Here is a 22,449-nt window from a genome sequence, read left to right on the forward strand (position 1 = left end):
CAGAAGCCCAAGTTGGCAAAAGCTCATGTGGTGGGCTTCCCTGGTAGCTCAGAGGGCTTCCCCGGGGGCTCAGATGGTAAAGAATCTGCCTGCAATGCAGGATATCTGGATTTGATCCCTGTGTTGGGAAGATCCCCTGGAGGAAAGCATGGCAATGCACTCCAGTATTCTTGCCTGGAGAATCCCCATGGATGGAAGAGCCTGGTGGGCTATAGTCCATGGGGTCACAAACAATTGGACTTGACTGAGCAACTAAGCACAGCACAAGGCTAGGAAATGATGACAGACAAAAACATAAAGGCAAAGGGAGAGTGGATATTGACACATTTAAAGCTCATTAAGTAAAGACTAAAAGAGAGTAATCCTAGTGGGATTATAGATTAAGAACAAGAATTAGGGACTAGAAAACTGAGCAAAAATATGAAATTGTTTTAGAAAATGAAACCAAGGAAGGAAGTTTGGATGTTAGAAAAAGACGATAAAAGTAGAATAAAACAATGAAAATAAAATCCACATAAATCAAGGCAAACATACACAAAAAAGGTAACCCAACAATGGACATTAGCACAATTGCTTTCATTAGTTTTACTTTTATATGTTATATATTTTCAGATTTTTGAAATAATAAATATGCCTTATTTATATAACAAAAGAGGGGAAAGTATTTAGACCATAAAGACACACACACACAAACACAGCCCAGCTAGCCAGTTGAATGGAAAGAATATATTACAGAGGAGGAAACTGTTCAGAATTAAGTAATTTGCCTAAAATCACACCAATAGTGAGTTTTCAGCTATTTATTTGTATGAGTAAGGCTTCGAAGAAAAAAAAGTAATGAAGAAATAATTTTTTCCTGCTCTGCTGTATCCACTCTCAGCTACATTTAAAACTCATTTACAATAGTTCTCTCTCAAGGTTTCTGCCACATTTATTTTGTCTTTTTCCCACTCAAGTAGAGAAAAGGCAGAGACTTCTCTGGTGGTTTAATGGTTAAGACCCCATATTTCTAATGCAGGGGGGTGTGGGCTGGATCCCTGGTTGAGATACTAAGATTCCATATGCTACCTGGTGTGGTAGAAAAAAAAATAGAGAAGAGGCAAGTGTATCTTTTGTTATATGCCATTTCAAATACTATAAGTAAGCAGACCCAGTACATTTGATAAACCCCTAATGTGAATGTTCTAACATTCAAGAACAAATATAAGAATGGCATTGTATTACTTTTCCAAGGCAACCAGTTGTGCAATATCAGCATTGAAAGAAAAGAGGGAATTTGATGGAGATAAGTCTGTTCATGGTTCCCCTTCTGCCTCCTGTGGGGGTGGTACCCTCAGCTCCACAAGTGCCCTCATCTCCCACTCCCTTGGAATTCTTACGTTTCTCCCACCACCCACCTTATCCACCATGGAAGACATGCCTGTTAAGAATCACTGCATTTTTTTGCGTTTCACACTTTCCTTTCAGTAGTTTAAATGATAACATCAAGCATTTTTGTCTTCCTTCTAATATAATAAACATGGATTCCATATTTTTAGAAACTGCCAATTCCACTGCCTGAAAGTTACAGGAAATTCTCCTCGCTGAGAAAAGCATTGCTTCTGCTAAACTTTCCTGTCACTGTCATCTCCACCAAAGCACCCTGGAGAATCCACAGTCAGTACCTTTTTTTGTATGGAAGCAAAGGATGTTTTGCCCCTTTGCCCTTTGCCCTTTGCCCACTGCCTTGCACTTCTGCTCCTGGCATTTTACATTAGGAGAAAGTCCAGACATCACAAAAGAAATACAAGGGGAATCTGAAAACTGAATATGAATAAATAAAGCCAGACCTGACTAATGGGGAGTTGTTGCTACTGTAACTGATCCTTGCAACTTTATTGAACAGATGGGATTCCTAAAAGATCTTAGAAAATGATAGATAACTGGAAGGTGGCCTATGTTATCTAACTGTCATATTCTGAACACAAGAAGAGTTCTGCAGGAAAATAACTAAATTAGTAGCATGTAAAACAAATGTGTTTATTGTTTTTTAGTATTTATGGCTCTCTGGATAGCTGATAGCTTATTTGACTATACTTCTGCCTAAACCAATTTAAATTAATCTAGCTGGTAAATTGAATAATGTTATATCAACTGCTTTGCTGCAATCAAGATATATTGCATCTAACTCAACTCTCTTAATCTAGTAACCATATTTTCCAGTGTTGATGGATAATTGCCTTTAAGTGCATCTCTGTCCTCCCTGCTTTTAGGTCTGGCAGATAGGACCATTACTGGAAGTGGTGTGTTCCCAGAACCATTTTGAGAAAGCAATTTGGCTTAACTCTTCCGTCAGTAATATCAGTATAATCTGAGAGTTCTAAAGGCTATTAGCTTTCTGTAATGGTCTTTGACTCCCTTAAATAATGACCCAAAAGGATCTAACAGACAAGAGGAAACAAACTTCAACTTTCAACTCCTAATATTTTCTCCATTTCAGGATGAATGTTCACCATAGTTCAGAAGTCCGTAAAAAATAAAAAAGTGAAAGCATTAGTTGCTCAGTTGTGTCTGACTCTTTGAGGCCCCATGAACTGTAGCCCACCAGGGTCCTCTGTCAATGGAACTCTCCAAGCAAGAATACTGGAGTGGGTTACCATCCCCCTTCTTCAGGGGATCTTCCCAACCCAGGGATCAAATCCAGGACTCCTGCATTGCAGGCAGATTCTTTACCATCTGAACCACCAGGAAAAGAATACCTGTATAAAGATGTGTGCGCTATATCATTGAATACAGACTATCCAGCTAATCAGATCTGTAATTTCCAAAACTAAATTTTTCCCTTGTCAATCCATTTCCAGTTATACTTTCCTTTGACATTTGTAGTGTGACACATCAGGAAGTTATGAAGAAACAAAATGCTGATGAGTCTTGTAGACCAGTAATAACAACTGAACTACAACCATTTCAGTAATGCACAAAATCCCAAGTCTCTTTGACCAATAGGGCAGGCTCAGAATTATGAGTCGTTTGCACTTCCTGTTTTCTTTGAAACATTTGGTGGATATTAAGTTTGGCTTTGAAATCTCAGCTTACATATGCTTCTGTTTCAGCCAGGAAGTCTTCTCTTTTAGATTTTGTCAATGATTGCTTAGTCCTTTAATGTTCAATGTTAGAGCTGTGACTTTGTGAATTTAGCTTCACAAAGCTAAACATCGTCTTCACTTTTTAAGATTTGTTGCTCTTCTTCAGTCGCTCAGTCGTGTCCTACTCTTTGCTACCCCATGGACTGCAGCACACCAGGCTTCCCTGTCCATCACCAACTCCTGGAGCTGGATCAAACTCATGTCCTTTGAGTCATTGATGCCATCCAAACATCTCGTCCTCTGTCGTCTCCTTCTCCTCCCGCCTTCAGTCTTTCCCAGCATCAGGTTCTCTTCCAATGAGTCAGCTCTTCGCATCAGTGGCCAAAGTATTGGAGCTTCAGCTTCAGCATCAGTCCTTCCAATGAACATTCAGGATTGATTTCCTTTAGGCTTGACTGGTTTGATCTCCTTGCAGTCCAAGGGACTCTCAAGAGTCTTCTCCAACACCACAGTTCAAAAACATAAGTTCTTCCACACTCAGCCGTCTTTATGGTCCAACTCTCTCATCAGTTCTTGACTACTAGAAAAACCATAGCTTTGACTAGAGGAACCTTTGTCAGCAAAGTAATGTCTCTGCTTTTTAGTATGCTATCTAGGTTTGTCAGTTTTTCTTCCAAGGAGCAAGTGTCTTTTAATTTCATGGCTGAAGTTACCATCTGCACTGATTTTGGAGCCTAAGAAAAAGTCTGTCACTGTTTCCATTGTTTCCCCACCTGTTTGCCATGAGGTATTGGGGCCGGATGCTATGATCATCACTTTTTGAATATTGAGTTTTAAGCCAGCTTTTTCATGCTCCTCTTTCACCTTCATCAAGAGGCTTTTTAGTTCCTCTTCACTTTCTGCCATAATGGTGCTGTCATCTGCATATCTGAGGTTATTGATATTTCTTCTGGTAATCTTGATCCCAGTTTGTGTTTCATCCAGCCCAGCATTTCACATGATGTACTCTGCATATAAGTTAAATAAGCAGGGTGACAATATACAGCCTTGACAGACTCCTTTGCCAATTTGAAACCAGTCCATAGTTCCATGTCTGGTTATGTTTCTAAGATCTCCTGTGATCATGATTATTGGTGACTATTGGTAACTATCACGATTATTGTTAGACTCAAAGGAAGATGGCCGTGTTCCCCATGATGGGGCACGAGCTTGTAAGGGGTTTTCCAAGTGAGGGCACAGGTAACTATGGATCCACATTTGTCATTGCTTCCTCTTATGAACAGCGAACCCAAATTTTAGTGTAGCGTTTAGCTCTGGCAATGTCATTCTAGATAAGACAGGAGGGGCTGCCTGTTTTCTGTCATAGAGAAAACCTGATATTTCCAAGAACTGTTGTTCTTTTCAGCTGAAGACTAAAGACGATCCACAAATCCTTGGGGATTAAACATTAGGAAGATGACCACTAAATGATCATGCCTTGAACCTCTACTGCTAAGGGAAAACCAAAACATGTAAACAGAAAAATAATAAATGCTTCTGTTTGTTATATTTCATCAAATGAGACTTAATATGTAAGTATTTCTGTTTTATCTTGAGTTGACATAAATGTGTAATCTAGTACATGGATATAGAATAGAAATATATTTATATCTGTTTGGACCAAAATCAAAATGAGATCATATTCTGGAAAGTACTTTATGCTTTATGATACATTTAAAATATAAGATTTACTACACATAGATTTAGGTAGGCCTTAGAAGCAAGATGCTCCTTCAGCACTATCACACTGACTTATCAAATTGGAAGTAGGTTATCTGATTCTTCACTGACATTTTTAGGTAATCATTTGAGCATCATATAATTTTCAAACCCAAATCGTTCCTTAAATGGAAAACTGTAAATCATAAAATATTTCCAGAGGAGCCAAGATGACTGTCTCAAATCTTCTTTGGTTTTCAGATACATATGTTAGGCAGTATTTCAAAAGGCATAAATATGTATAAATGCTCTACAAAAATCTGCTTGAGTTATTCTTATATCTCTAAGATATCTTATATCTCTAACTCCTATATCTCTAATTTCTTTATACATACAAACACACGTACTCACATATCCATATATTCACATATATATGAGTTTTTAAAAGATAAAATTATATATAGGCTTTGTACATTAGCCAGTTTTCATATCTTACCCAAAAAAATCATTTTAAGAAACAAAGACATTTTGCATTAATTTTTGAACAAGTGTTTTTAACTCTCAATTATATGTTTTAAACCTATAAAGTACAAATAAATTCACCTGAATGAACTTTGAGCTCAAAAATTATGTCTTTTGCTACCTGCATAATTTACTACAGATTTTAGGATACTGTTAAATCCAAAGTGGATACTTAATAATTGTTTGGATTGCTAGAAAATATCTTTCTAATATACTCCTACATAGAATTCTGTATCTGACTTCTAGGTTTTCAGTCACCATTAATGATAATGAGATATGCTTACAGCATACAGAATACCAAGAATTGCTGATAAAAAAAAAGCAGGTGTGCTCAGCAGTGTGACTCCTTGCAACCCCCACGAAGTTCCTCTGTCCATGGGATTTTCCTGGCAAAAATACTGGAGTGGGTGTGACATTTCCTCTTCCAGGGGATCTTCCTGACCCAGGTATCGAACCTGCGTCTCTTGTGTCTCCTGCATTGCAAGCAGACGCTTTACCACTGAGCTGCCAGGGAAGGCCCAGTAAAAGAAGTCAAGCCCTAAAATCACCAAGGATCATCCAACCATATGCAGTCTGAATAAATCAGAGTGATGGAGAAGCACCTTCTCTTTTTCTAAAAGAGACTTGGGTTGTAAATGATGCCTGTTTATCCAGGTCACCCTTGTTTTATTTCGGTGTGTGCAGGCACTTTCTCTTCCCCACTGCTGCCAGACGTGACTAGCATGTGACAGCGACAAATCAATTACACAATGTCTGAAGTAACAAGGCACTCTTGTCAAGTAGATCTTATGAGTCTGGAATGTTCTGTGTATGGAGCCATGATATTAATCCAGTAAATGCTCTAGTTAGACTCCAGTCAGCAGATTTTTAGACAGGGATTCTTATGTACTTAGCATTTTGATAAGGATTTCTAAGGAGTTTCTATCCCTGGGGATTTGATCTTATTGGAAGGACAAAGTGATAGACAAAAACAACAACAACGACAGCGCAAACCAATGATATGACTCAGTGATAAAATGAATGCTACAGATTGTAAGTGTTTGAGGAATAAAGGAATCAGTACGATCAGCTGTGTTCAGAGGTAGGCCTATGAGGAGTGTGAGCTATCAGGGAAGCCCCACAGCTCACACTCCTCATAAACCTACCTCTGAACACAGCTGATCATACTGATTCCTTTATTCCTCAAGGACTTCCCTGGTGGCTCATGTGGTAAAGCAGCTGCCTACAATGTGGGAGACCTGGGTTCAAACCCTGGGTCAGGAAGATGCCCTAGAGAAGGAAATGGCAACCCACTCCAGTACTCTTGCCTGGAAAATCCCACGGACAGAGGAGCCTGGTAGGCTATAGTCCCTGGGATTGCCAAGAGTCGGACTTGACTGAACAACTTCACTTTCTTTATGAGGAGTGTGGGTCTTGGGAAAAAAGCCAGATTTGAGCTGGTGGCAAGGATGGTAGAGATTTGAGTGAGGAGTATGGCTCATCTAAGTGTCTATACGGCATCGGGCTCAGAGCAGGAGCTCTGTAGTTAGATTTCCTGCTCAACTCAAAGCCTGTCCCTGTGTTTCCTAAACTGACTTTATCTCAATATTTTTACCTGTAAATGAGGAAGATAATAGTGTATATATATATATATATATATATATGTATATGTATATATGCACATATACTGTCATATATATATAAGTATATATATACTATTATGTGTGTATATATAAAAGTTTATACTGTGTATATTATATCAATAATATATAGAATTTTATGGGTTCTAGATCCTTATTTCACTGAGGATTTTATTTTACTTTTTAAATACTACATCATTACCTTTTAATAAACAATCAAAATACAAAGCACCATAGTAAATTGATGGCAGTTTGGCCTTTTTGTTTCTCTTTGGCCTTTTTGTTAAAACTAAATAAATTAAATCTTCCTTATTACTATTAGAGTTCAAACTTTGACTCACAAAGAGCAAAGAGTTTACCCTTATTTCATAATCTTAATATATACCAATGACCAATATATGTTTATATATTTATTTTATATAAACAATATATGTTTAAAATATTTATTTTAAAAATATTTTTATATTTTTAAATATAAAATTAAATTAAATATAAAAAATAAAATTTTTATAATATATTATAATATAATATAATAAAAATTAAATATAATTTTTTATTTTATTTTTTAATTTAAAATTTATATTTAAAATCTAAAATTTTAAATATAAATTTAAAAATATTAAAAAATTTTAAATATAAAATTAAATTAAATATAAAAAAATTTATAATATATTATATAATATAATATAATAAAAATTAAGTATAAAAAATAAAATTAAATTAAATATATTTTATATATTTATTTTATATAAACCAATATATGTTTAAAATATTTATTTTAAAAAATATTTTTATATCCTCCAACTTTAAGTGTTTGCATTCCTGCACAATACATTGTTTCTTTTTATATGAGTGAGTGAGTGAGTGAAGTTGCTCAGTCGTGTCCAGTTCTTTGCGACCGCATGAACTGTATAGCCTACCAGGCTCCTCAGTCCATGGAATTTTCCAGGCAAGAGTACTGTAGTGGGTTGCCATTTCCTTCTCCAGGGGATCTTCCCGACCCAGGGATTGAACCCAGGTCTCCTGCATTGCAGGCAGATGCTTTACCATCTGAGTCACCAGGGAAGCCCCTTCTTTCTATATAGCATTGGCTAAAAATCTTGGTTGAGTAAGCAGTATGTACCGAGCACCCTTTTCAGCAATATGTAAAATAGAAAACAAGGCTTTTCAACAATGACAACTAACATGGCCTATCTCCTTGAAGAGAGGAGGCGACATTTTAGTTGGAGAAGTGGGGCATAGAAAAGTACTTAACAATATAAGTAGGACAGAAATGGTGTGGAAATTATTATAAGGCAGTAAAGGAGATGAGCATATACTGAGCAGGTAATGAGAGTTTGGCAGTTCTAGCTCTATCAGTTCAGTTCAGTTGCTCGGTTGTGTCCACCTCTTTGCCACCCCACTGGACTGCAGCATGCCAGGTTACCCTGTCCATCACCAACTCCCAGAGTTTGCTCAGACTCATGCCCATTGAGTCAGTGATGCCATCCAACCATCTCATCCTCTGTCATACACTTTTCTTTCTGCCTTCAATCTTTCCCAGCATCAGGGTCTTTTCTAACGAGTCAGTTCTTTCTATCAGGTGGCCAAAGTATTGGAGCTTCAGCTTCAGCATCAATCCTTCCAATTATTTGAATATTTAGGAATGATTTCCTTTAGGATTGACTGGCTTGATCTCCTTGCAGTCCAGGGACTCTCAAGAGTCTTCTCCAACACCACAGTCCAAAAGCATCAATTCCAGCACTCAGCTTTCTTTGTGTCCAACTCTTATATCCATACATGACTACTAGAAAAACCATAGCTTTGACTAGATGGACCTTTGTCAGGAAAAGTAATGTCTCTGTTTTTTAATATGCTGTCTAGGTTGGTCATAGCTTTTCTTCTAAGGAGCAAGTGTCTTTTAATTTCGTGGCTGCAGTCATAATCTGCCAAGATTTTGGAGCCCAAGAAAATAAAGTCTCTCACTGTTTCCATTGTTTCCCCATCTATTTGCTATGAAGTGATGGGACCAGATGCCATGATCTTAGTTTTCTGAATGTTGAGTTTTAAGCCAGTTTTTTTTTTTTCCACTCTACTCTTTCTCTTTGATCAAGAGGCTCTTTTTAGTTGCTCTTTACTTTCTGCCATAAGGGTGGTATCATCTGCATATCTAAGGTTATTGGTATTTCTACCAGCAATCTTTATTCCAGCTTGTGCTTCATCCAGCCCAGCATTTCACATGATGTACTCTGCGTATTAGTTAAATAAGCAGGGTGACAACATACAGCTTTGACATACCCCTTTCCCAATTTGGAACCAGTCCAATGTTCCAAGTCCAGTTCTAACTGTTGCTTCTTGAACTACATACAGATTTCTCAGGAAACAGTTAAGATGGTCTGGTATTCCCATCTCTTTAAGAATGTTCCAGTGTGTTGTGATCCACACAGTCAAAGGCTTTGGCATAGTCAATAAAGCAGAAGTAGATGTTTTTCTGGAACTCTCTTGCTTTTTCCATGATCCAATGGATGTTGGCAGTTTGATCTCTGGTTCCTCTGCCTTTTCTAAATCCAGCTTGAACATCTGGATGTTCTTGTCTCATGTACTGTTGAAGCCTAGCTTGGAGAATATTGAGTATTACTTTGCTAGCATGTGATATGAGTGCAATTGTGTGGTAGTTTGAACATTCTTTGGCATTGCCTTTCTTTGGGATTGAAATGAAAACTGACATTTTCCAGTCCTGTGGCCAGTGGTGAGTTTTCCATAATTGGTGGCATGTTGAGTGCAGCACTTTAACTGTATCATCTTTTAGGATTTGAAATTGCTCATCTGGAATTCCATCACCTCTACTAGCTTTATTCGTAGTGATGCTTCCTAAGGTTCACTTGACTTTGCACTCCAAGTTGTCTGGCTCTAGTTGAGTGATCACACCATCATGGTTATCTGGATCGTGATCTTTTTTGTATAGTTCTTCTGTGTATTCTTGCCACTTCTTCTTAATGTTTTCTGCTTCTGTTAGGTCCATACTGTTTTTGTTCTTTATTGTGCCCATCTCTGCATGAAATATTCCCTGGGTATCTCTAATTTTCTTGACGAGGTCTCTAGTCTTTCCCATTCTATTGTTTTCCTCTATTTCTTTGCACTGATCACTTAGGAAAGCTTTGTTCCTTTTTTAGATCTATCAGTTCAGTTCAGTCACTCAGTTGTGTCCCACTCTTTGCAACCCAATGAACTGCAGCACGCCAGGCTTCCCTGTCCATCACCAACTCCCAAAGTCCACCCAAACCCATGCCCATTGAGTCAGTGATGCCATCCAACCATCTCATCCTCTGTCGTCCCCTTCTCCTCCTGCCCTCGATCTTTCCCAACATCAGGGTCTTTTCAAATGAATCAGTTCTTCACATCAGGTGGCCAAAGTATTGGAGTTTCAGCTTCAACATCAGTCCTACCAATGAACACCCAGGACTGATCTCCTTTAGAATGGACTGGTTGGATCTCCTTGCAGTCCAAGAGACTCTCAAGAGTCTTCTCCAACACCATAGTTCAAAAGCATCAATTTTTTGGCGCTCAGCTTTCTTCACAGTTCAACTCTCACATCCATACATGACCACTGGAAAAACCATAGCCTTGACTAGATGGACCTTTGTTGGCAAAGTAATGTCTCTGCTTTTTAATATAGTGTGGTCATTAATTCCCCTGTGTGTGGAGTCAGAAAAAGCTGGAGCCTCACTGTGCTACTATTAACTGTACAGCCCTTGGGTGAGTTACTTAAACCACACAAGCTCCAAGTACCTCGTCTTTTAAGTAAGTGTCAGGATATTACTTAATTTTTTCAGTGATGCTTGTATGTCCACCTTAATCCCTGGGATTATAGTGGTGATTCAGACAGCTTTGGACTCAGCCCTCATTAGACAATAATCAAGGAGTCAAAAGTGCCATAAGACTTCTGAAATGGAGATATTAGAATGCAGCAAACAAAATAAACCCTAAAAGAATTTGGTTATTTCTGTGACATACAACATTTTAAGATAATAGCTACAATGATGACCAACAACATACCAGGACATTTCAAATTTTAGGTACTTCATATAATTTCTACAACTTTTATATTAATATTTTACTATAAAATATAGTGTTAGAAGATTATTTATTAGTTTTGACAATGTTTCTCATGTAATTTAATGTACCATGTGTGCAGTCCCTCAGTCATGTCTGACTCTTTGGGACCCCATGGACTGTAGCCTGCCAGGCAGGCTCCTCTGTCCATGGAATTCTCCAGGCAAGAATACTGGAGTGGGGTGCCATTCCCTTCTCCAGGGGATCCTCCTGACTCAGAGATCAAACCCCTGTGTCCTGCATTGGCAGGCAGATTCCTTACCACTAGTGTTAACTGAGAAGCCCTGTAGGGGAAGAAGTATTAATTTATATCTCATTCATTATATAAGGAGCTTGGTGGTAAGTTATCAACCAGCGTCTTTCTGATTCCTTCTAGGCAGCCGTAGAAAAGTATTCCCCAGAGTTGTCAGATGATCCACATCTTCATCCAGTTTTTAAGGGAATCAATTTAAAACACTATTTTAAAATAAATATGCAATGTTTGAAAAATGCATAAGACCCACCCCACTCTTTCCCACTCTTGGAATAGTATTCATTCTTTTCTGATAAAAGGAGACCTTGATGGAGAAGCTTTACAAGCTCTGATGGTATAAACTCTTCATAAATGGCAGTGCTATTATTATTTAAAGGAAAGACAGAGAAGATATTAGAGGCCTTGAAGACCCTGGGGAGATGGAACTACAGTTTGCAGGAGGCAGAGGATGGATGAATGGAGAGAAATGTGTTCCAGGCTGAGGACTCACTGTGAGTGAAAGAAAATTTATAGCATCAGTTCATACTCAATAAGTTGGAGGGATGATCCATGGAGTAATCTGGATAGTAGAGTCAGGTTCTGGGTCGGGGGGTTGGGGAAGGGCTGGAGAATCCAGTGAGATGCAGAGACAGGCAAATTAAGCTGCATGCATGTCCATACTCATTCATGTCTGACTCTTTTCAAGTCCATAGATGGTAGCCCACTTGACTCCTCTGTCATGGGATTATCTCAGGGAGAATACTGGAGTCAATTGCCATTTCCTCCACTAGCAGATCTTCCCAAGCCAAGAATCAAACCTTCATTCCATGTGTCTCCTGGATTGACAGATGAATTCTTTACCACTGAGTCACCTGGGGAGCCCAGAATAGGCTACAGTGTGATAAATTATTCCAGGGTAAAAAACAAACAAACAAAAACTATGATTTTTGAATCATTAACCTCTCATACTTTCTAAGAATCAAAATAAATGTTTCCAAAGTTGTATAGATGAAAAAGTATACTCAAGGGAATTCTCTGGCAGTCCAGTGACTAGGATTTTGTGCTTTCACTGCTGAGGGCCCTGGTTCAATTCATGGTTGGGGAACTAAGATCACACAAGTCTCAGAGTGTGGGAAAAAAAAGAAGAAAAAAAAATGTAGGCTCAGAGATACAATAAAATCACTAAGTAAAATAAATGCATTTCCCTTCAACAGTTAATTAATACTATTAATGCTATTGCCCACCAAACCATTTTCCATTTGACCAAATGGAAAAAATCATACTGGACTGAGATCCTTTCAAATGAAAATGCATGATTGTCAGCATTTTCATTTTTTGTTGTTGTTAGAATTTATTTATTTATTTATTTATTTTTTCTTTTTATTTTAATTGGAGGCTAATTACTTTACAATATTGTATTGGTTTTGCCATACATTGACATGAATGAGCCATGTGTTCCCCATGGTGGACATGTGTTCCCCATCCTGACCCTCCCTCCCACCTCCCTCCCCACCCCATCCTTCGGGGTCATCCCAGTGCACCCTCTGGATGCATCCTGGTGCATCCCAGTGCACCAGCGCTGAGCACCCTGCCTTATGCATTGAACATGGACTGGCGATCTATTTCACATATGGTAATATACACGTTTCAATGCTACTTTCTCAAACCATCCCACCCTTGCCTTCTCCCACAGAGTGCAAAAGACTGTTCTATATATCTGTGTCTCTTTTGCTGTCTCGCATATAGGGTTATTGTTACCATCTTTCTAAATTCCATATATATGTGTTAATATACTCTATTGGTGTTTTTCTTTCTGACTTACTTTGCTCTGTATAATAAGCTCCAGTTTCATCCACCTCATTAGAACTGATTCAAATGCATTCTTTTTAATAGCTGTGAGCATCTTCATAAGGGTAGGAAAGGGGAGAGTACATTGTACTGCATGGTACATTAATTCATATACTATAAAAATAAATTAATCAATTATGCAGTGGTTTGTTCATTTATAGAGTATTAAGTCAGTCTGAAAGAATCTCAGATGATTATAAAATTAAAAGAATGATACTAGGAAAAAAACTTTTAAATAAGTTTATTAAAAGAAGACTTAACCAGTGATCTTTTAACAGAAAACTAAGTTGAATAGATTGAACAAAACTAGCACAAAACTAGTTCAGCGTTAGAGTGTCACTTATTCACTTTTATTTTGGCTTCAAAACTGATGCTGGGAAAGATTCAGAGCAGGAAGCAAAGGGGTCTACAGAAGATGAGATGGTCATATACCATCACCAGCTCAATGAACATGAGTTTGAGCAAACTCTGGGAGATAGTGAAGGACAAGGAAGCTGGGTAAACTGCAGTCCATGGGGTACCAAAAAGTTGGACACAACTTAGTGACTGAACAACAACAGTAAGTGGTATCATATGATATTGTCTTTGTCTGACTTATTTCCTGAGAATAATGTGTGATAAAGAGGTTTTCTAAAGATTTGTTTTGGGCTGATTTATCTGGGAAAGGCCAAAAACATTTTAAAGACTTCCTCAATATATGAAGATAATATGTGAAAAATCAACATCATAGTAATTCTTCCAAAAGCAAATACACAGTTTCATTTTTGGTATGGAGGTAACAAGAAATAAATATTGTAGGCATAGATGTCAAAGCATTAACAGAGATACCAGAATATATCGAGAAAAGTCTCTGCTATACCAGGACAAATACCAGGATAGTGAGATGAATGATTCATCTTTGAATGACCTTTGAAAAGTCTCATTAAAAAAAAAAAATCCTACCCGCTCCTTCGCCTGCTGTGTCCACAAGTCCGTACTCTGCATCTGCTTCTCTATTTCTTCCCAGTAGCACTGACATAAATACACTAAAATGTGTGAAACAGATAACTAGTGGGAAGCTACTGTATAGCACAGGGAGTTCAGCATGGGGCTCTGTGACTAACTAGAGGGGTGGGATGGAAATGGATGGGAGGGAGGCTTAAGAGGGAGGAGATATATGTATGCATATAGCCAATTCATAAAGCAGAAACCAACACAATATTCAAAAGCAATTATCCTAGAATTAAAAAAAAAAATTAAATGCTTCATTTAAAAAAACTTTTAAATCCTGACTTGCAGGAGGACTTGGTACAACTGAAGACGCCCTGTTCCCATGACCTTGCTCTTATATTCATAACATCATTGTTAAATACTTAAAAACAGCCCATGTGAGTAAAAGGGTTAAATACCTTCTAGATTTTAATACTAATCTCTACCATGTTCAATATTTCTGGAAAAAAGATAAAGAGATAGCACTAATATAACAGCCAACCTGAAATTCAGACACCCAACAAAGAAAAGAACTCCTTCAAGACACTAAGTTGCTACCACAGGACTAAAAACTGTCTTCAAAGGCTGTCAAAACCACCCAGCTGGGTTCTAAGGTAAAATATAACGTAAAGTAGTGGATTCTGAGGTAAAATCTGATAGGAAGTAGGGGGTTGTAAGGTAAAATGTGGCAGAAAGTAGGGAGTTTTGAGGTAAAATCTTGCAGAAAGTAGGGGATTCTAAAGTAAAATCTGACAGAAACTAGGGGATTCTGAGGTAAAGTCAGATGGAAACTAGGATTTTCTGAGGTAAAACCTGATAGAAACTAGAACATACTGAGGTAAAATTTGACAGCAACCAGAGGGATCTGAGGTAAAATCTGACAGAAAGTAGAGGGTTCTGAGACAAAATCTGATAGCTAATAGGGTTCTGAGGTAAATCTGACAGAAACTAGAGGGTTCTGAGGTAAAATCTGACAGAAACTCAAGGATTTTGAGATAAAATCTGACAGAAACCAGAGGATTCTAAGGTAAAATCTGAAAGAAACTAAGGCATTCTGAGGTAAACTCTGACAGAAAGCAGGGGATCCTGAGGTAAAATCTGACAGAAAGTAGGGAATTCTGAGGTAAAATCTGACAGAATCTGGGGGTGCTGAGGTAAAATATGGCAGAAACTAGAGGGTTCTGAGGTAAAATCTGACAGAAATTTGGATTACTGACATAAAAATGAAAGAAACCAGGAGGTATCTGAAGTTTAAGGAGAAAGCATTTTTCTTATTCTATTTATAGTTTATAGATCTCTGAGAAAGCCAGTGAAAAGAAAGACATCAGAGCTATTAGGAGATTTTTCTACATTTTTATTGATTTTAATGAATGAGATACTTGCATTTTGCAAAGGAGATGATGAATTGTAGGGACTGTGAAGTTTAAAAGAACCTATATCTCAGCTATAAATCCCATAATGTGGGTACAATTCCCTTTGTTTAGATCTCTTAACTTTTCTCCAAGCAATGCATTGCCCATTTTGGACTTGTTCACATGTTTAAGCTGTATTTATGTATCAGAATTGTGTTTTGGTGAAGCAGATGATGAAGACATGGAGTTCTTTCAGAATGTAAAATGTTAGTCCTTCAGTCATTTCTGACTCTTTGCAATCCCATGGACTCTAGCTTGCTATGCTCCTCTGTCCATGGAATTCTCCAGGCAAGAATACTGTTGTGGGTTGTCATTTCCTTCTCCAGGGAATCTTCTGACTCAGGGCTCAAACCTGGGCCTCCCACATTGCAGGCAGATTCTTTACTGTCTTAGCTACCAGGGAAGCTCAGAATGTAAAGAGAAAACACAAATTTATAGGAGTCAAAAACTAACCTGAGCTTCTAAAATATTCACTCATATTTAGACAGGGACAGCACACAAAATGCTGAGGATATTCATCTTGGAAAAATTTTGCAGTTTTTTTTTTAAACTTTACAATATTGTATTAGTTTTGCCAAATATCGAAATGAATCCACCACAGGTATACCTGTGTTCCCCATCCTGAACCCTCCTCACTCCTCCTTCCGCATACCCTCCCTCTGGGTCGTCCCAGTGCACCAGCCCCAAGCATCCAGTGTTGTGCATCGAACCTGGACTGGTGACTTGTTTCATACATGATATTATACATGTTTCAATGCCATTCTCCCAAATCTCCCCACCCTCTCCCTCTCCCACAGAGTCCATAAGACTGATCTATACATCAGTGTCTCTTTTGCTGTCTCGTACACAGGGTTATTGTTACCATCTTTCTAAATTCCATATATATGCGTTAGTATACTGTATTGGTGTTTTTCTTTCTGGCTTACTTCACTCTGTATAATAGGTTCCAGTTTCATCCATCTCATTAGAACTGATTCAAATGTATTCTTTTTAATGGCTGAGTAATACTCCATTGTGTATATGTACCACAGCTTTTAAGAATAAAGAGGAAAATTCTACAAGCTTCCCGAAAGGGTGTGGGGAGAGGGAGAGACAGAGAGTCTACAAAGAAACAAGAATCCTATTGCATTAGATTTTTATGAGTCAGATGCTAGACAACAGTGAAGCAACTTACTCAGATATTTAGATTTCTGTGGGAAATGTTTCAATCTAGATTTAAAATTATATATAGTGCATATATACATATATATGTGTGCAGTTTTATTTTTGAAGATGTCCATATGGTGCAATAATCAATATACTATAAATACATATAACTTACATAATTGCTTTACATTGTTAGTTTCTGCTAATACAACACAGTGAATCAGCTGTATGTTCACATATATCCCCTCCCTCCTCGGCCTCCCTCTCACCACCAACCCCAGATATATGTGGATACAACTTACCAAAGAGAAGACTCCCGCCTCTCTTCCCACCCTCTCCCTCAACAATTTCATTTATTGTTTGCGTATGCTTTTAACATTTCTTTGTAAATATATTAGCCCCCTTTCTTTACTAAAACTGCTGCTCTATTACTTTTTAATCACAACATAAAATGTTGGAGGTCTCACCATTTTGGTACCAAAATCTTGGTCACATCACTGTTCTTAACAGCTTCCTAGGACTATGCTGTGTAGATCCACCAGAGTTCGTGCTTTCAGTCCCCTATTGCTGGCCTTGAATGGTTTCCATGCTTGTATGTGTTATAAACAGTCCCACAATTAATAATACTGTGTAAATGTTTTAAAATATTTCTTAAATATCCATATGTATCTGTACGATTACTTTATAGCAGTACTACTAGATACGGTTAAATGCACTTAGGTAAATAATATCAAATTTCCTTCCTAAAATGTCATTCCGTCTTGGAATCCAGAACAATGTATAAGAACAGTCGTTTTCCCATAATTTTGCTAGAAGAATATGTCAACTGTTAGGATTTTTGTCAACAAAAAATGTAAAACATGGTATCTCAGAGTAGATTAAACATGATTTCTCATACTTCCACTGTTGAGGTATAGCTTCCTTTCCTATGTTTGAGGACATATTAGTATTTATCTGCAAATAATCTTACCTGCATTTTGTTGGGGTTGTTAGCCTGTTTTATCTCAGTAACTAAGAGTGATTTATATATTAGGGAATTAGCCTTTGTTAATGAATGAGTTACAATCCCCACCTTCCAATCATCACCCATTTCTCATTTATCCTTTGAATTTTTGTATGGCATGGGGTTACTGATATTTCTCCTGGCAATCTATATTCCAGTTTTTACACTCCATGAAAACGTTCTTGACTTTTCTCTGGGAAAAAATTGTCATTCTTGTCTTTAATTTTTCATTATATTAGTAAAGGTCAGCCCCATTTCAAGGATATAATTTCTTGATGTTTTCTTGTAGCTTTTGTATAGTTTCATTTTCAAAATTTCAACTATCCATTCATTCAGAATTTGTCTAGTGTAAGATTTGCAATGTTAACTGACTCCAGATGGCCAGGTGATCCATCTAACACTGTTGATCAAAAGTTTATATTTTTTTAGTTAACAGAAAAATTTTGACTACACCAAAGCCATTGACTGTGAGATCACAACAAACTGGAAAATTCTTAAAGAGTTGAGAATACCAGACCACCTTAACTGTCTCCAGAGAAATCTGTATGCAGGTCAAGAAGCAACAGTTAGAACTAGACATGGAACCATAGACTGGTTTCAAATTAGGAAAGGAGAATGTCAAGACTGTATGTTGTCACCCTACTTATTTAACTTATATACAGAGTACATCATGTGAAATACTGGGCTGAATGAACCACAAGCTGGAATATAGATTGCTAGGAGAAATATCAATAACCTCAGATATGCAAATGACACCACCCTTATGGCAGAAACCAAAGAGGAACTAAAGAGCCTCTTGATGAAAGTGGAAGAGGAGAGTGAAAAAGTTGGCTTAAAACTCAACATTCAAAAAACTAAGATCATGGCATCTGGTACCATCACTTCATAGCAAATAGATGGGGAAACAATGGAAAAAGTGACAGACTTTATTTTCTTGGGCTCCAAAATCACTGCAGATGGTGACTGCAGCCATGAAATTAAAAGACGCTTACTCCTTGGAAGAAAAGCTATGACCAATTTAGACAACATATTAAAAAGCAGAGACATTACTTTGCTGACAAAGGTCCATCTAGTCAAAGGGATGGTTTTTCCAGTAGTTGTGTATGGATGTGAGGGTTGGACCGAAAAGAAAGCTGAGTGCTGAAAAATTGATGCTTTTTTGGTTTGCTTTGTTGTGTTCTTTTTTTAATTTATTTTTTAATTGAAGGATAATTGCTTTACAGAATTTTGTTGCTTTCTGTCAAACCTCAAGATGAATCAGCCATTGGTATACATATATCCTGTCCCTTTTGAACATTCCTTGCATCCCCCTCCCCACCCCACCCCTATAGGTTGATAGAGAGTCCCTGTTTGAGTTTCCTGAGCCATACAGCAAATTCCCTTCGGCTATCTATTTTACATATAGTAATGTAGGTTTTGTAAGTAATGTAAGTTTCCAAATACGAAAGGGAGTACATCAAGGCTGTATATTGTCACCCTGCTTATTTAACTTATATGCAGAGTACATCATGAGAAACGCTGGGCTGGAAGAAGCACAAGCTGGAATCAATATTGCCGGGAGAAATATTGATAACCTCAGATATGCAGATGACACCACCCTTATGGCAGAAAGTGAAGAGGAACTAAAAGCCTCTTGATGAAAGTGAAAGTGGAGAGTGAAAAAGTTGGCTTAAAGCTCAACATTCAGAAAACAAAGATCATGGCATCTGGTACCATCACTTCGTGGGAAATAGATGGGGAAACAGTGGAAACAGTGTCAGACTTTATTTTTTTGGGTTCCAAAATCACTGCAGATGGTGACTGCAGCCATGAAATTAAAAGACGCTTACTCCTTGGAAGGAAAGTTATGACCAACCCAGATAGCATATTCAAAAGCAGAGACATTACTTTGCCAACAAAGGTCCATCTAGTCAAGGCTATGGTTTTTCCAGTGGTCATGTACGGATGTGAGAGTTGGACTGTGAAGAAAGCTGAGCTCCCAAGAATTGATGCTTTTGACCTGTGGTGTTGGAGAAGACTCTTGAGGGTCCCTTGGACTGCAAGGAGTTCCAACTTGTCCATTCTAAAGGAGATCAGCCCTGGGATTTCTTTGGAAGGAATGATGCTAAAGCTGAAACTCCAGTACTTTGGCCACCTCATGCAAAGAGCTGACTCATTGGAAAAGACTCTGATGCTGGGAGGGATTGAGGGCAGGAGGAGACGGGGACGACAGAGGATGAGATGGCTGGATGGCATCACCGACTCAATGGACGTGAAACTGAGTGAACTCCGGGAGTTGGTGATGGACAGGGAGGCCTGTTGTGCTGCGATTCATGGGGTCGCAAAGAGTCAGACATGACTGAGAGACTGAACTGAACTGAATGTAAGCTTCCACGTTACTCTTTTTATACATCTCACCCTCTCCTCCGCTTTCCCCATGTTCATAAGTCTATTCTGTATGTCTCTTTCTCCATTGCTGCCCTGTAAATAAGTTCTTCGGTACCATTCTTCTAGATTCCATATATATGTATTCAGTTCAGTTCAGTTCAGTTGCTCACTTGTGTCCAACTCTTTGCAACACCATGAATCGCAGGACACCAGGCGTCCCTGTCCATTACCAACTCCCGGAGTTTACTCAAACTCACGTCCATTGAGTCGGTGATGCCATCCAGCCATCTCATCCTCTGTCGTCCCCTTCTCCTCCTGCCCCCAATCCCTCCGAGCATCAGGATCTTTTCCAATGAGTCAGCTCTTTGCATAAGGTAGCCAAAGTACTGGAGTTTCAGCTTTAGCATCATTCCTTCCAAAGAAATCCCAGGGCTGATCTCCTTCAGAATGGACTGGTTGGATCTCCTTGCAGTCCAAGGGACTCTCAAGAGTCTTCTCCAACACCACAGTTTAAAAGCATCAATTCTTGGGAGCTCAGCTTTCTTCACAGTCCAACTCTCACATCCATACATGACCACAGGAAAAACCATAGCCATGACTAGATGGACTTTTGATGGCAAAGTAATGTCTCTGCTTTTGAATATGCTATCTAGGTTGGTCATAACTTTCCTTCCAAGGAGTAAGCGTCTTTTAATTTCATGGCTGCAATCGCCATCTGCAGTGATTTGGGTTTAGAATATGATATTTATCTTCTTTCTGACTCATTTCACTATGTATATTAGGTTTTAGGTTCATCCACCTCATCAGAACTGACTCAAATGCATTCCTTTTTATGGGTGAGTAATATTCCATTGTGTATATGTACCACAACTTCTTTATCCATTCATCTGTTGATGGACATCTAGGTTACTTCTATGTTCTAGCTATTGTAAATAGTGTTGCAATGAACAATGGGATACATGTATCTTTTTCAATTTTGGTTTCCTCAGGGTATATGCCTAGGAGTGACATTGCTGGGTCATATGGTGGTTTTATTCAGTTTTTTAAGGAATCTTCATACCATCTTCCATAGTGGCTGTTTCAATTTACACTTCCACCGACAGTTCAAGAGCATTCCCTTTTCCCACATCCTCTCCAGCATTTATTGTTTGTAGACTTTTTGAGGATGGCCATTCTGACCGATGTGAGGTGATATCTCATTGTAGTTTTGACTAGCATTTCTCTAATAATGAATGATGCTGACTATCTTTTCATGTGTTTGTTAGCCATCTGGTTATCTTCTTTGGAGAAATGTCTGTTTAGGCCTTTTCCCCACATTTTTGATTTTTTTTTTTTCTTCCTGGCATTGAGTTGTATGAGCTGCTTGTATATTTTGGAAATTAATCCTTTGTCAGTTGCTTCATTTGATATTATTTTCTCACATTCTGAGGGTTTTCTTTTCACCTTGCTTGTAGTTTCCTTTTGTGTTCAAAAGCTTTTAAGTTTAATAAGGTCCCACTTGTTAACTTTTATTTCCTTTACTGTAGGAGGTGGGTCATAGAGGATCTTGCTTTGATTTATGTCATCGAGTGTTCTGCCTATGTTTTCCTCTAAGAGTTTTATACTTCCTGGTGTTACATTTAGGTTTTTAATCCATTTTGAGTTTATCTTTGTGTATGGTGTTAAAGTGTTCTAATTTCATTCTTTTACATGTAGCTAATGGAGAAGAAAATGGCAACCCACCCCAGTATTCTTGCCTGGGAAATACTGTGGACAGAGGAGCCTGGTGAGTTACAGTCCATGGGGTTGCAAAAGAGTCGAACACAACTTAGCAACTAAACTAAACAACAACATGTAATTATCCAGTTTTTCTAGCACCATTTATTGAAGAGGCTGTCTTTGCCCCATTGTATGTTCTTGCCTCCTTTGTCAAAAATAAGTTACCCAGAGCTGCATGGGTTTATTTCTGGGCTTTCTATCTTCTTTCATTGGTCTATATTTCTGTTTTTGTGCAAGACAGTATCATACTGTCTTGATGACTGTAGCTTTGAAGTATAATCTGAAGTCAGGAAGGTTGATTCCTCCAACTCCATTCTTCTTTCTCAAGACTGCTTTGTCTATTTGGGATCTTTTGGGTTCCCATGTGAATTGTGAAATTTTTTGTTTTAGTTCTATGAGAAATGCCATTGGTAATTTGATAGGGATCACATTAAGTCTGTAGATTGTGTTTGGTAGTATAGTCATTTTCACAATATTGATTCTTCCTACCCAGGAACATGGAATATCTCTCTATCTGTTTATGTTGTCTTTGATTTCTTTCATTAGTGTCTTTTAATTTTCTGCAGTTCTTTTGTCTCCTTAGGTAAGTTTATCCCTAGATATTTTATTCTTTTTCTTGCAATGGTGAATGGGATTGATTCCTTAATTGCTCTTTCTGATTTTTCATTGCTGGTATATAGAAATACAAGTGATTTCTGTGTATTGATTTTGTATCCTT

Source organism: Bos indicus, chromosome 8 (assembly GCF_029378745.1).
Source record: "Bos indicus isolate NIAB-ARS_2022 breed Sahiwal x Tharparkar chromosome 8, NIAB-ARS_B.indTharparkar_mat_pri_1.0, whole genome shotgun sequence".
In the NCBI taxonomy this organism is placed as follows: domain Eukaryota; kingdom Metazoa; phylum Chordata; class Mammalia; order Artiodactyla; family Bovidae; genus Bos; species Bos indicus.